The sequence below is a fragment of the Pristiophorus japonicus genome, chromosome 16, assembly GCF_044704955.1.
Source record: "Pristiophorus japonicus isolate sPriJap1 chromosome 16, sPriJap1.hap1, whole genome shotgun sequence".
NCBI lineage: Eukaryota > Metazoa > Chordata > Chondrichthyes > Pristiophoridae > Pristiophorus > Pristiophorus japonicus.
Window position 1 is genome coordinate 116,962,179 of NC_091992.1, and position 14,527 is coordinate 116,976,705.

The 14,527-nt window shown below is 42.9% G+C and overlaps 1 long non-coding RNA gene across 1 annotated transcript in view; it reads left to right on the top strand.

The window, feature by feature from the left end:
* The first annotated feature begins 4,586 nt into the window (after positions 1-4,586).
* LOC139226765 (uncharacterized) overlaps positions 4,587-14,527 on the top strand; it is a 243,311-nt gene continuing 233,370 nt past the window's right edge. Inside the window, exon 1 of the long non-coding RNA XR_011587310.1 lies at positions 4,587-5,377. This is a non-coding gene — a long non-coding RNA (uncharacterized lncRNA). The remainder of the gene's footprint in view (positions 5,378-14,527) is intronic.

Here is a 14,527-nt window from a genome sequence, read left to right on the forward strand (position 1 = left end):
CTGGATTTATGCTGCGTTTCGTCGGGAGAATTGTCCAGATGTTTAGTATTAAGAAAAATCTAATTATGAATGTACCTGTCTCAGAAGAACACCAGCTGACCTCAAAGTTATTTTTTTGCAACTAATAAAAGTTTTTCTTCCTGCTGCCCTTGGCGATCGCTGGCACGAACCCAGTTAATGAGTAACTATAACAGCCTTTCATTCTGATCTCCGTGGGTATTTTATGCAGCATAAGGGCACATTTATTCGCCAGAGACTGAATGAAGCGTTGTGGCGACACTAAATAATAAGGCTTATTGGAAATCAAAAGTGCCCATTGCACAATGGCGAGCCCTAAAATTGCTTAACTTTTTTTGCGTGTAAAGGTCTGATACATCAATCAGATATTTCCAAGATATTTACAAGGCTCCTTTCAGAATATACAACTTAAGGTCATTTTCCAGCTTTGACATAGTTGAAGTTCAAAGTCTACTTCACAGAGAAAGTCTTCCAATCTGTGCGCCCCCCGCCCCCAATTCAATATCACGTTGAGTGATGAAATTGCACTTGCAGTTTTAACTGGTAAATGTTTTGAGGCGTAGTACTTCGTTTTATGAGCCGGGATTATGGCAATTACTAAATACAAATCTATTTTCTGGGAATTAAAAAAAAGTCGTGGGGTTTGGAAGAATTCGAGGAGGGTTTGGTTTACAATGCACGCGAAAGAAAAAAAACTCCGAACACAATTGCTTTGTGTTTGCAGCCAGCTCTAGTCACGCAAGCCTGTGTGTACAAACTTTTAAGTAACAGACAATAAAGTGATCGAATACAGGTATTTGACAGGATCGCGTGCAGCTCAGGTACTAGACGGTATGGCATTCGGCCAGCAATATCGTTCGCAGCACCGGGACTGGATTTCCACTCTCTCGGGATTTTCTAACTGCACTGCATCAGAAATCGGACCAGCTGCCTTTCAGTTAAATCCTGATCACTTTGAAACTTAAATGAAACATCCAGCACGCAATCCACTTATTTCTTATTTTGCGTCTGGACCAATTAGCATCAGCCCCGTATAATTTAAATGGTAGTGCAGGGATTTAACATGGCTTTGCCAATTGTGTCACAATTTAACAGTATTTCGTCTACAATCGTCGTACACAAAACACATTTAGCCCGTTTAGGTACAATGTAACATGTTTTTTAGCCCTCGGTGCATTTCCATGTGGCTATAATCCGCTGTTCCGCTTCAATAATCCAGTCCATGTTTTCCGAGATGATATTTTTGCGTGCTAAACACTTTAAAGACACCGAAAAGAAATGGAAGCCCCGGGCCAAGTAGGAATTGAACGTAAGGTAGCTGAACAAAAAGTTCATTCATTCTAAGGTGATCCGCAGGAATGATACTGATTAGTGCATGTGTTATTCAAACTATTAAGGCACTGCCTGGGGCAACACGATAAAAGCCTGCTTGCCAAACAATAATATTTAATGTTCACATGTAACAGGGAGCACTGGACCCTTCATTTTACAGCCCAGCATTGTAAGAAAGGGATTTTATTTTCTGAATCTATAAAAAAAAATATTCGTAGCTTTTGAAGCCAATGTCTTTAGAAATGTACGTGAAGCAATTTAGCGGGGGATAAATATTTCCATTCTACATTGACTGACTGAAAATGAGCCAAGGCTTTATTGCTGGGTTATAATAAGTGTTTTGGCTAAAAGCTTTATGTTTTGCTTACAGCGTCCCATATTTATTTTCCCTTAATCGTGCAGCTTGACTCTTTTTGGGAACACGTTCAGATCGCCTTGTTTTTTTACACTTGTTCTCAGTTATCTAATCATTTTAATGCTAAAGTATATTCCTCTAAACATTACAGATTTTTTAAACTAAAGTCTGTATTTACAAACAAGTCGTTATTAACACCTAGCTCGATGTTGTATTGCACTGTTCTGCAAGTCCACCCAAGTAAATAAACATTTGTTACAAAATGCTGCTTATATTTGGCCTATATGTCCTGAATTTAACCTGAATTTACTTCAAATCATAATAATTGATGTGTTCTTCATTGATTTTGGGGGGGATTAAACTCCGATTAAATGATCTTGAAATATTCACTATTTTGAGCTGGATATTTAACTTTTGTAAAATTTTCTGGGAATTCAATAGCAATGTAAAATATGACAGTATGATGAGTCTATAAGCACCATCACTTTGTGGTTTCAGCATAAATGTATTGCCACCACATGAATTTGCATAACCAATCAATCAGGGTTGTACAGCCTTAACGTGATATCATTGCCTCGACATTTACAGATCGCGTGTAATGTTGTCAATGGGTTGATTTGAAATAAAAGATGATCATTGGCATGTTCAAGATCAGCTTGTGGATCTCGGGAACTATCCTGGAAAATTGTATTCCTTCTGATGCAGACTGGCACAGTTTAAAGGAGCCAGTGAATGTGATTTATTGTCATGTGTATCATTATTTAGTTGCTTTTGTTACTATCTTTTATTTTCACTTAATCCCCTTTAATGTTTCTTGTTAGTGTTTCTGTTTGCAAATGGGCTTTCTATGTTTCTTTCGTTTCATTCTTCCTGGAACTTTTGGTTTTTTTAAAATAAACTTTTTTTTCCTCTCTTGTTTCTTTTTCACCCCTTTTTCATCCTCGAGTCAGAAGGTTGAGGATTCACGTACCACTCCAGAGATTTGAGCACAAAAATCTAGGCTGACACTTCAGCGCAATGCTGAGGGAGTGCTGCACTGTCGGAGGTACCATCTCTCGGATGAGACATTAAAACTGTCTGTCCCCTCAGATGGACTTACAAGATCCTATGGCATTCTTTTGAAGAAGAGCAGGGGAGTTATTCCCGGGTGCTGGCCAATATTTATCCCTCAATCCACATCACTTAAAAAACAGAGTATCTAGTCATTATCACATTGCTGTTTGTGGGAGCTTGCTGTGCGCAAATTGGCTGTCACCTTTCATAGAATCATAGAAGCATTACATAGAAACATAGAAAATAGGTGCAGGAGTAGGCCATTCGGCCCTTCTAGCCTGCACCGCCATTCAATGAGTTCATGGCTGAACATGCAACTTCAGTACCCCATTCCTGCTTTCTTACCATATCCCTTGATCCCCCTAGTAGTAAGGACTTCATCTAACTCCTTTTTGAATATATTTAGTGAATTGGCCTCAACAACTTTCTGTGGTAGAGAATTCCACAGGTTCACCACTCTCTGGGTGAAGAAATTCCTTCTCATCTCGGTCCTAAATGGCTTACCCCTTATCCTTAGACTGTGTCCCCTGGTTCTGGACTTTCCCAACATTGGGAACATTCTTCCTGCATCTAACCTGTCTAACCCCGTCAGAATTTTAAACGTTTCTATGAGGTCCCCTCTCATTCTTCTGAACTCCAGTGAATACAAGCCCAGTTGATCCAGTCTTTCTTGATAGGTCAGTCCCGCCATCCCGGGAATCAGTCTGGTGAACCTTCGCTGCACTCCCTCAATAGCAAGAATGTCCTTCCTCAGGTTAGGAGACCAAAACTGTACACAATACTCCAGGTGTGGCCTCACCAAGGCCCTGTACAACTGTAGCAACAGCATGAAAGAAGAGCCATTCAGCCTGTCGAGCCCGTGCCAGCTCTCTGCAAGAGCGTTTCAGTTAGTCTCACTCCCTTGCCCCTTTCCCCATCGCCCTGCAAATTTCTTTTAGGTGCTTATCCAACTCCCCTTTGAAAGCTCCTCTGCGTCCATCACCCTTTCAGGCAGTGCATTCCAGATCCTAACCCACTGGCTGTGTTTTTTTTAAAGTTTTTTTTCTTATGTCGCCTTTGGTTCTTTTGCCAATTACCTTAAATCTGTGCCCTCTGGTTCTCGACCCTTCCGCCAATGGGAACAGTTTCTCTCTATCTACTCTGTCCAGACCCCTGGTGATTTTAAACGCCTCTATCAAATCTCCTCTCAGTGCCTTTCCTACATTACAAGAGTGGCTGCACTTCAAAAAGCTCCTCGGTGGCTGTAAAATGCTTTGGGAGGACCCGAGGTCGTGAGAGGCGCTATAGAAATGCAAATATTTGTTTGTTCTCGTTCTTTTTTGCTACTCTATCATATTTGCTGAATGAGAACGATGCCAGTCCTTCCCCAGACTGGTGCAATCACATCTGCCTCCCCTTCACAAGCAGGGACACACCGGCAGCTCCTGCTTACTCTTCCTGAGCAATCCAACTTGAACCGATTGTGGGAGTCTGTAAAGCCATTAAAAATATTGCCATGCTCACTGCGCCTGCGCGCACGCAGTGCCTGCTGGGCGTTGTAGTTCTTTCCTCCCTCCAGCGCTCGCTGGCAAAGCACATGGTGGACTACATCTCCCGAGAGGTCCCGCGGCCGGCACGGGTCGGGCAACCCCCCCCCCCGCGGCACACACACAGCTGTCCCAGCCAGAGCCCCGCCCCTCGATTGTCTCCGATTGGCTGGCGGTCCGCGCAGAACGCGCAGAGTCGTCCGCTGAGTGGCTGCTCAGGCTGGATCAGCCAGCAGGTTGGGTTGAGCCACTGCTTTATAGTGCGTGCATGGCTCACGTTCAGGCACAGTAGCTGCAGACAGGGCTCCACTGTGTGCAAGGTACACACTGCTGATGAATGCGCTCCATCCAAAGAGGATACTGCTCACTGGGGGCAGAAAGGGAGACAAATACCACAGCTGCCGACTGCTGCACACCAGGAATGAATATATCCAGGACGACTTACATTTGGACGTTTTTTTTCGAATTTAGAAGATTTGGAGTTTCCAGAATTATTGGATCTAAGGAATTTTCACCAGGACTGCTTGGGATGTTTGAATCCCTAGACCTTTCAAGATGACTGCATTGGATTATTTTGACTTGGTTTTACTATTCCCAGCACTGTTGGGAAGACATTGATACAGTAATTTAGGATTATTGGAATCACTGAGTCAATGCATTTTAGCCACAAGAAATATTGGCTCTGTTGATGGAAAATGCCTCACTCATTATTGGGAGACTTTTCTTGGATTATTGGAATTGAACCATTTTCATTTGGGGGGAGGGGTGGTGTGTGTTCTGCTTGCATCACGAAAATGAAAATGTCATGATCACGATCACCAACCGTGGGGATGTGCAGTGTGGCTACCAGCAGGATTTATGGAGATGGCTTATTAGCAAGTTATTTTGAAATCTGGAATACGTTACAAGCTTTTTGGAATGTTCTTGTCATTTGGGTTAACATCGCCATTGAGTGGGATGCATGGAACTCGGAGGATATATTCTATCCCGATGATGTATTGAAAAGCCTGGGATGTATAGAGGATACTATGTGGATTTAATCTCCGGCTGATATTGTGGATTTTACTACATTTTGGTATGGATTTAGTAAGAGGTAAGTGTTTCAGTACAAACATGTATTTGCAATTTAGCAAATATTGGTTAACAGTTGAAATCGATAATTGATTTTTCACAAACCAGCTAAGCTGTTGGAGCTGATCATTAAGTGGGCAATGTCTTCTTAAAATAACCCTTTATCTGCTGCCTTTCAAGATTAATAGCTTACAAAGGGCCTTTGATGGAGCACTGCTTAATTGAAATAGTGAACACTACAGTGAGGTATTGTGACAGTATATGGCTCCATGCAGATACAATATGTTACATTGTACTGTGTTTTACAGAGATTGTTCAAACTGCATTTTAGCGGGTTCTGTCGTTAACTCTTTCCGCACCGTGCCAGATTGCTATTACGTGTGGCACAATCAGCCAGTTTCCTGTCGATTTCCCGAAATGTGAGCACATGGACCAGGTGGACATGTACGGGAGTGTGTTTTAAAACAAAAGTGATGTTTTAGGAGCGGGTATTAATCCCGCAAGGCCCCCGACCCTTTTATATTTTTACATGTAATAGTTAAATCTTTTGCTGTGACTTGTTTTAAACGCTTCGGTACTTTAATACCATGTTGTGACATTCCCATTGTTACATAATTCTTCGTAATTCCTAATAAATTATTTCTATTCAGACTAAATTTCATGCAATTACAATTCGTTCAGTGCTTTCTATTTGGGCACTTCTTGCAAATATGAGCATGAATTTTAGAATTTTTTTTTTGGTATGGTTTTTGTCGATAAATCTGATACTTTAAGACACAAGCTGAAGTCTCAGTCCTTCTTCCATGATCACTTGCTACGTATAGCATTGGGGTCCAGTGCAGATTTTAAATGATGCGTTTAATGTGTGTGGGTTTTTAAAATGACTACTTGTACCAAACGGGCCGCTTCCCAATCTCCCTTCCAGAGTATCGATTGCATCCGCGCTGCTTGCAATGCGAAGAGTGAAATCGCATGGTTCGCACCTTGGCTCCCGGCTCTGTGGCTGGGTGCGACCTCCGTGCACTGGGATGCACCTGTCAGCCGCGCTTCAGCTTGGGCCAAGTGATCGGCAGCCGCCTCCCCCAATCGCAAGTTGAATCCCAGGCATTCAAACGCGAAAAGACCAGAGCCAATCGACCGACCGCTGGGGTGGCGCTTTTGTCTCATCACATTCGGAGCTGAAGCCAAGCAACCGCTTGAAACGCCAGTCGGTTGTAATCTGATGCAGCACTTTCAACTCTGGGTTTAAAAGGGCACTGCATCCATCTACCTGAGACCTCGCCAATTCTGCTTTGTTGCACTTCAAACTATCTAAAAATAGGCAATGAAATGTATAGTCGCCCTCACCCTCCAATTTAAGTTGTAACAATGGTAAAGGAGCCCCCTCAATGCAGAATAATTGAAATCAATGGTTTCCTCCGACAACTGTTTGAACTTTGGGATTTGTATTCTCGACACAAAATATCATCTAAATTATTGTAGGTGTTAGTTTAGTAATGCTGTAACATGCATAATACCTTGGTAAGACTTTGGTACATTTGAGACCTAAATAATTTTGAAATATGATTTTGACATACCTTGTGAATGCAACACCTTTAGTATAATTACTAAGGTGGGCGGGGGGTGGAGTGATGAGTTGCACACACAACCTGTCTTCCCCCTCCCCCCCCCCCCCCCCACCCCCAAATGGCCCTTTTAATCCTTGCTGTGTTCTGCTGTGATTCCATAATGGCTCTAGTACCTCCCTCAAGAAGCCAGTCTTCATGTGTGAGGTTAGAAGGTGTGTGTAAGGAGATTGTTTTTGAGGAGGGAGGGTGGGGGAATGTGGGAGGATTGATCAACACAGCCTCTCCATATCCTGCTCTCATCTAATGCCCAGGCACCTGCTTTTCCAGGATCGCTAATGAGATCCTGGAGAATTAGTTTTCTCCTCTCCTGACCTGGGAACACAAGTGAAGCACTCTCCTTGAAAAGAGGTTAACTTGGCCCAACGCAGGTAGAACCTTCTCGATCTGTGTGGCTCAGCACCACATTACAAAGTGCTGGGTCTTGGGGGAAGGTTCACTTCCTCTTTCAATAAATGGAATCCTCATTTGCACCACACGTTCTTGGTGTGTTTTTCCATCACTCTTAGAATAGTACTGTTTTATATTCTCAAATCAAATTTCTTGAAGTATATATTTCATGCATACATGAATAACATTAGCCTTCAGTTATGTGGCTAAAATGCAGATGTGCAGATAACCATCAGTAAATTTAAGTTTTATCTTAAAATGTCCAAATTTGATTGTGTCATTGTAACCTAATAAAGTGACTGACAACACCATATCCTGGACTGTGGCATCAAGGGGAGCAGTTTCTCCCATAGATCAACAAAACTTTGCCCCAAAGAACTGCCCTATGCCCACATGGATTGTGTCCTGAGCCTGGTGTTAAATCCTGATCACCTCTGTAGGGAAACAAATATAGTCTTTGATATTGACTGTTAGGTATAGATAATACATTTAGCAGACGTGAGTCAGTGAGTGCTGCCAAGGAGCAACCAAAGAAAAGATTATTGCCCTCTGGGCCACTGACCTCATTTAACTTAGATAATTGAGCCCATTAAAGTGCTCTGTTCACATGGAAGCAGGGAGCTGGGACTTTCATGTGATTTTCCACAGGTGACCGTTGGTGACAAATAACATGTAAACTTGAGAGAGGATGTTTGTTTTCTTAAATACAATATTTTGAAATCACCCTTGAGTGCTGCTGTTTAAGATTCTCCTTGGCAATAGTACAATTTAAGTGGAAAGGAAATGTTGTGGAACACAGCATTGCTCTACTGCGCCCAAAGGTGTTCCAAACTAGAACCAGTTCCAATGAATGAAAGGCTGTCTTTTAGATGATGCTGCTGCCAAAGCAAGTTTCAACAGTGGCAGCAATAGCAGCAGATAACTGAAGTGGTGCTTGTGCCTCACACACAGACCCACTTCCACGGCAGTTTCTCGCTACACTGGCAGAGGAGCAGCTTTGTTAACAGAGCACCTGAAGAGACACTTGTTTATTCACCTGGTTGCATGTTGTTGGTCTGTACGGACTTCCCCGATGGGGAAATGTTAGCAATTTGAGAGATGGCTGTACCATTTTCCCAAATGTACAATTATTATTTCCCTGTGTTCTCAAGACTGTGCCGCAGTGTGTCGAGTGTGGTCAGTGCTTCGATGCTGGGGATGTTGGCCTGAGCAAGAACACTGACGTTGGTGCATCTATCCTCCCAGTGGATTTGCAGGATCTTGCGGGGGCAGCTCTGGTGGTACTTCTCCAGCGCTTTGAGGTGTCTAATGTATATGGTCCATGTCTCTGAGCCATATAGGAGGGTGGGTATCACCCGCTCAGTGCCAGATTTGAGGTCACTTCAAACAGTCTCTTGCTCAGGTGACCGACGGCTCCGCTGGTACACTGGAGGCGGTGTTGGACCTTGTCATCGATGTCTGCTCTTGCTGATAGTATGCTCCCTAAGTGGAGGAAGAGCATCCGGGAGAGCGCTGGGCATCTCGAATCTCATAAGCGAGAGCATGCAGAAAGCAAGTGCAGATAGCGGAAGGAGCGTGCGGCAAACCAGACTCCCCACCCGCCCCTTCCTTCAACCACTGTCTGCCTCATCTGTGTAATTCTTGTATTGGACTATACAGTCACCTGAGAACTCCCTTTTTAGAGTGGAAGCAAGTCTTCCTCGATTTCAAGGGACTGCCTATGATGATGATGCAGTGTAAATGGAGTCGGTTCCAAAATAGCAGCCTCAGCCTAGTGTGGAACCTCTTCAGTAGAGATAGTTTAACAATATAAATATGACTTGCGTGGTTCTCCTGTTTGGGCGGTGGTGGTTGGGCATAAAGTTGCAAGAATCAAGTAGCTTCCATGAACTACTATAATATGGATCAATTTTCATGGTATGATGCCGCCTCTGCTGACCTTGGGTGTATTCATGGTTATTAAAGTGTGTGCCTTGAAGTATTATTCAAATACAACAAAGTTTGAAAACATGGTTTTGGGCAAAATTGCAAGCCATCACGCATGGGGTTCAGCAGCTTCACACTTCCCTGAATCTGCTGCAATCAGCAAATGGTAGAGGCTTCTTGTTTGCAGCAGACTATTCATTCTTTCACAAGTATACATTTATTTGCAAGAAGAGTTGTGATTAAGGTACTTGAGGGAAGCTCAGGACAATGATGGATGTATTTTGACACATTGAGGGTAAATAAACATTTTCAAATGTCACACTACTACAGGGTAAGCCTGTCTTTCCAGTTTCAGAAGTCATTCATCGCTGGGGAAAATCAATACAGGAGACGATAATTTCTACTTTTGAACCAAATTGATTTTGTAGTGTTTTAGCACTCATTGCATTACTACACCCAGTCCAGTCTTGGCGGAGCCTCCTATTGGGCTGTAAGATGCCTCCTGTCCCATAATATTTGTGTTGAAGTTGAGGCAAAATTAATGTTTGAGGTTAACTCATTGAAACAGCGCTGCCTTCTTCTGCAGTTGCCTTCTACAGAGCATAACTTGGAAAGAACTTTTGAAGAGGTCTCCAGATTTCTGACAGGCAGTCTGAGGGAATGGGGGATTATATAAGAACTGCTTGTTAATGGAACAGTTATTGCTAGACATTGAGGTATGGAGCAGCACATGCACATTACTTTAAACTCTCATGTGCACAGAAACATTTAGATGACAACATTTTAATAGAAATTAACTCTTTGAGAACTCTCGTAGAATTTCTGCACCAACATATAAAACAAGAGTCTAAGTGGCTCCTTCTGGAACTGAAAAGCTCTTTCTTTTTTCTTTTTGAGCCTTGTGGGACCTGGGGCAGGGCTGCCTGTGGGATGCTCCACCTTGCAAGGGTAGATTGGGATGGGCACCATTTAAAATGCCCTTGCAGGCACAGGAAAGCCACCCCAACAATTCAGATGACCCCATCCCCAGGATTTGGGATTGGGCCTCCAACCTAGAGCTAAGGTAAGTGCGGGTTCCTTTCCACTGCACTTGTGGCGGCAGAGCGGACTCCAGGAATTTAATGGCTGTTGTGTCTTGCTAAGTGCCAGCCATTTTTATACACTGACAAAAATGCCTTTTTGATACACGCACAAAAATGGCTGACTTAGCAAGGCATGTATGTATGATTTTTAAAAAAAACTGCATTGTTAATGCATCCCCTTTTCTATGTATCTTCTGCAGAACCCGCCTCGGTTGATTATCATCTCCTGAGTGGTTGTATACTTTGGCCAATTTTATATCTAAAATTGCTCAAGGTGTTAAAAATTTAACCATTTGAAACTCGTGGCATGGCACTGTAGACCTGTACCTATTTTGCTTGTGTTAAAACATTTATGCTAAGAATCCCTTTGTTTTCAACAAAGAAAGTCAAGAATTTATATGGCATCTCTCTGAAGTTTCTCAAAGCACTAAGTACTGTGAATTACTTTGAAGTGTAGTTCCTGTTGCTGTCTTTTTGTTTTGCTGATGACAACAGTTAGTTACTGTTTAGAGAAGTGGATACACCCCTCAACCCTCTGTTACCGGCAGCACAAGCTCTGTGTATTGGCCAAGTAGCTGTGTCCTTCTACCCATCCAATTAATCACACTTCATGTATTGATGGCATCTCGTGTGCTGTTCCTGAAGTGTTACTTAAAACAATGCAAATAAAATCAATCCTTCTTCACATCAAAAAGGCATTATATCATTGCAAGAGATAAATAGAAATAGCATCTGTACAAGAGTGTCCTTTTTATCGAGGGTACAGAGCAGTGCCCAATAGTATATAGTTCCATGCAGCCTAGCCACCTACATCACAAGTGATTAAAATCAGTTCCATGAGGTATTAAAAAGCATATACTACAGTACTGTGGTGTGTATTACATAAACATAACTTTCTTAAAGGGTTATGGGGAGAGGGCATGGAAGTGGAGTTGAGGCCAAGATCCGATCAGCCATGATCATCTTGAATTGCGGAGGAGCCAAATGGCCTACTCCTGCTTCTAGTTCTTATGTTTTATTACTTTGCACAGTATTGTGTGTGTGTGTGTGGCGTAATGAGATGGAAGTATATGTGTGGACTCAGTAAAGCTGTGTATAATAGAATTCCCATTCCTGGAGTACGAACAAGAAAGTCTAGAATAGAATGCTGTCCAGCCCTATCATTCGCAGAATTCTAGTACAGTAGTTCGTCAGTGCAGTAACTAACGCATGTTATTGGGGAGAGGGAGGAAGGGCTTCCCACCTGTGATTCCTTATGTGCAAAATTCTCCTCTCTCTCTCTCTCTCTCTCTCTCTCTCTCTCTCTCTCTCTCTCTCTCTCTCTCTCTCTCTCTCTCTCTCTCGATCTGTGTTGGTAGTGAGTTGGTTGGTGAATGATTTGTGTTGTGGCAGAGCAGAACTCCATTGTCTACCAAAGTTTTATATTCGGAAGGTCTTACCAGTACAATTGTACGGGTTGGTTTCCTGAAGCTGGGCTCCCAGTGGAGAGCTTTGCTTGCTGGCTGTCACTTCAGGAAGCCATCACAGGTGTACACTCCATGGGTTTTAGTCCCCATTGAAGTGGAAGGAAAATCCATGGGACCATATCCATATTTCCTGGCAAGGCTCTGTGCCGTGATTGCACATTTGGAAAATGGGAATCTCAATACTAAACCAAAAATACTGGTAAAACCTGAGTGGAATTCCAGTCCACGTTGAGAGGATTCCTGTGTTTCCAAACTATCCTCTTTGCTGCCTAATTGTAAATGGGCTCATAAAAGGTTGACGGAATTTTTCTTTTTCCTGCTCAAGGCAAGGGGTTAAATAATCTTGTACTTCAACATCTGTCCTGCCTGTTTGAATTGTATATGTGTGGTTGGGAGTGGGAAGTCATGCTCCCAAGGCGTATTCCCTGTACAAGAATAACTGTACTCGTTGACTAAATTTAACAAATTATGACTCTGCACAAATGAATACCAGAAATTTGCTTAAATTAAATGTGAATGTATCTTTTTGTATGGATTTGACTTGGTGCATTTCTATTTTTAATGATCAGAGGCCTGAGGGTGATTTTAATACACTGCGCTCAGTGGGAGTGTGGGTGGTTGTGCAGTTAAAATCGCCCCAGAAATCTTGTCCCCCACCCCCACCCCCCCCCAAATCCCGCTTGACTCCTACCAGTCACCACCTTAATTGGGCACTTCTCTTTAGAGGTCAATGGCGCCTGTTTGACTAAGGCTGGAGCCAAATTAATCCGTGCAAATCGGGGCCTATGATGGCATTTTAACTGCCGACTGAGTGGGGTGCGGCCACCCTGATCGGTGACACCTGGTCTGGAGGAAAAAGAGACTCTAATGAGTAAATGTTAAACTTTCCCCGGTGGGGCCAGGGGGAGCAGGAGTATTACTGCAGCCCCCGCAGGACATGTCTGATGCTGCTCCCCTTGGCTACATCCCCCTCCCACCTGCAAGACCCTACTGAAACCCCCTCTTACCATCATCCACCCAGATGACTCCCCCCAAGTGCTGGTGGGCAGTCCATTCCTCCCCCTCTGATAGCAGGTCGACTGCCTCTGGTTTCGGGTGGCCAGTTTGATGTAATCGAGGCCTAGGAGTTAAAATAGCCTAGGCCTCAAATTGTTGATGTCTGGGGGGGGGGGGGTGTGGGTCTGACACTTCCTCTGACCACCCGCTCCCAGTTGGTTTTGTTTTTTTAAAATAAAACATGCATCTTCTTTCCCCTCTCTCCCTCCCGGAGACAAGCCAGTTGACATTTACAGGAATAAGGGAATATCTCCTCCTTGTTTGAGCAACACCAGCAGAAAGCGTCGAGTTTTTTTAAAAAAAAAAAACAATTTCAATAATTTTTTTTTTCTCCTCCTCCTTTTAACTATTTTCAATTCCACTTGCTTGGTGAGACACATGCGACTGGGCCTTGGCGGCTCAGGCTTTGGTACACGTTTAAAATAGCTCCTTTGTTTCCCGCTGCTGTTTTCGATATGTATACACTTTCCATCAGATCAAAAAGACTTCTAAACCCAGTCATCAGGGCCAAGGGGTTACTGTGACATTTTAAGTATACAAAGCACAAAAGAGATGCATAATCTTGAATAGCTACCTCTATACTTCATTGCACATCAGTTTAGCAGAGTACAACTAGGATTTTAAATGACTGCAAGCAGAATAATTGGCTCACCCAAAAATATATTCTTTATATGTATGTATGTATGTGTATATGAACCCTTTTTATCTTTTGTGTCAGGTTCTCCCTCTCGCAGTTGTCTGCAGGGTAAGCCTTGAAACCACCTCCTCCGAGGCTGAGCAGGTAGCCATGGCTGTGTCTGGAGCTTGTGGACAGATCCTGTTTTGGAAGGGGAGAATGGATAAAGGGCCAGTGATCACACAAAGATGCTTTTAGTCCATAGAACAGATTAACTAAGACTAGTAGAATAGGAGCTCTGTTGTGGCATGCGGGGGTTGACAGGCAAGCAGTCATATTGCTTGCTTGGATACTGAGTGTGTATTGGAACTCAAAAGAGTTTTTTATATTAAAAAAAAAACACATTTTTCCACACACGTCGCTTTATGAATACATTTCTGCTGCATGCAGCTGACATAAATCTTTGAGCAGAAAGAAGAAAACAGACATTGCATCTGGCATATTTATTGACTAATAATCTGCAAGCAGACTTGACATATCATCACCTCGCGGGATATTTCTACTGCAGCCCTTATTTTGTTGAATACTAAAAATATTTATGACTTTTTATATATGAAAGGAGATAGAACAGACCCATTTTGTCCCAGTAGATGTTTTTTGACACTCAATTTAAATTATCATGACCTCATATGTTGGATCCTGCAACCAGAATTTCCTGTTTGAAATCTGGGCTCTCCAATCCTGTAACCTGTACAAACAACACAAAACTGCAGCACAGGTACTTTGGTCTTTGAACTGTTGCTTCTTCATACAATAACACTGCAGAAGGCAAAATAACATTTTTGATAATCTTGTCGTTTGCCTTAATGTCATGTCAGGTGATTTTTTTTTTTGTGTGTGTGTCTAAATGCTTTTTTTTTTATTAGCCAAATTCTTGACTGAAGGTGCTTTCATATTCACGAGCTGAACGGGGAAACAGTGCTGTAATGTACTGTACATGAGGTGATGCTG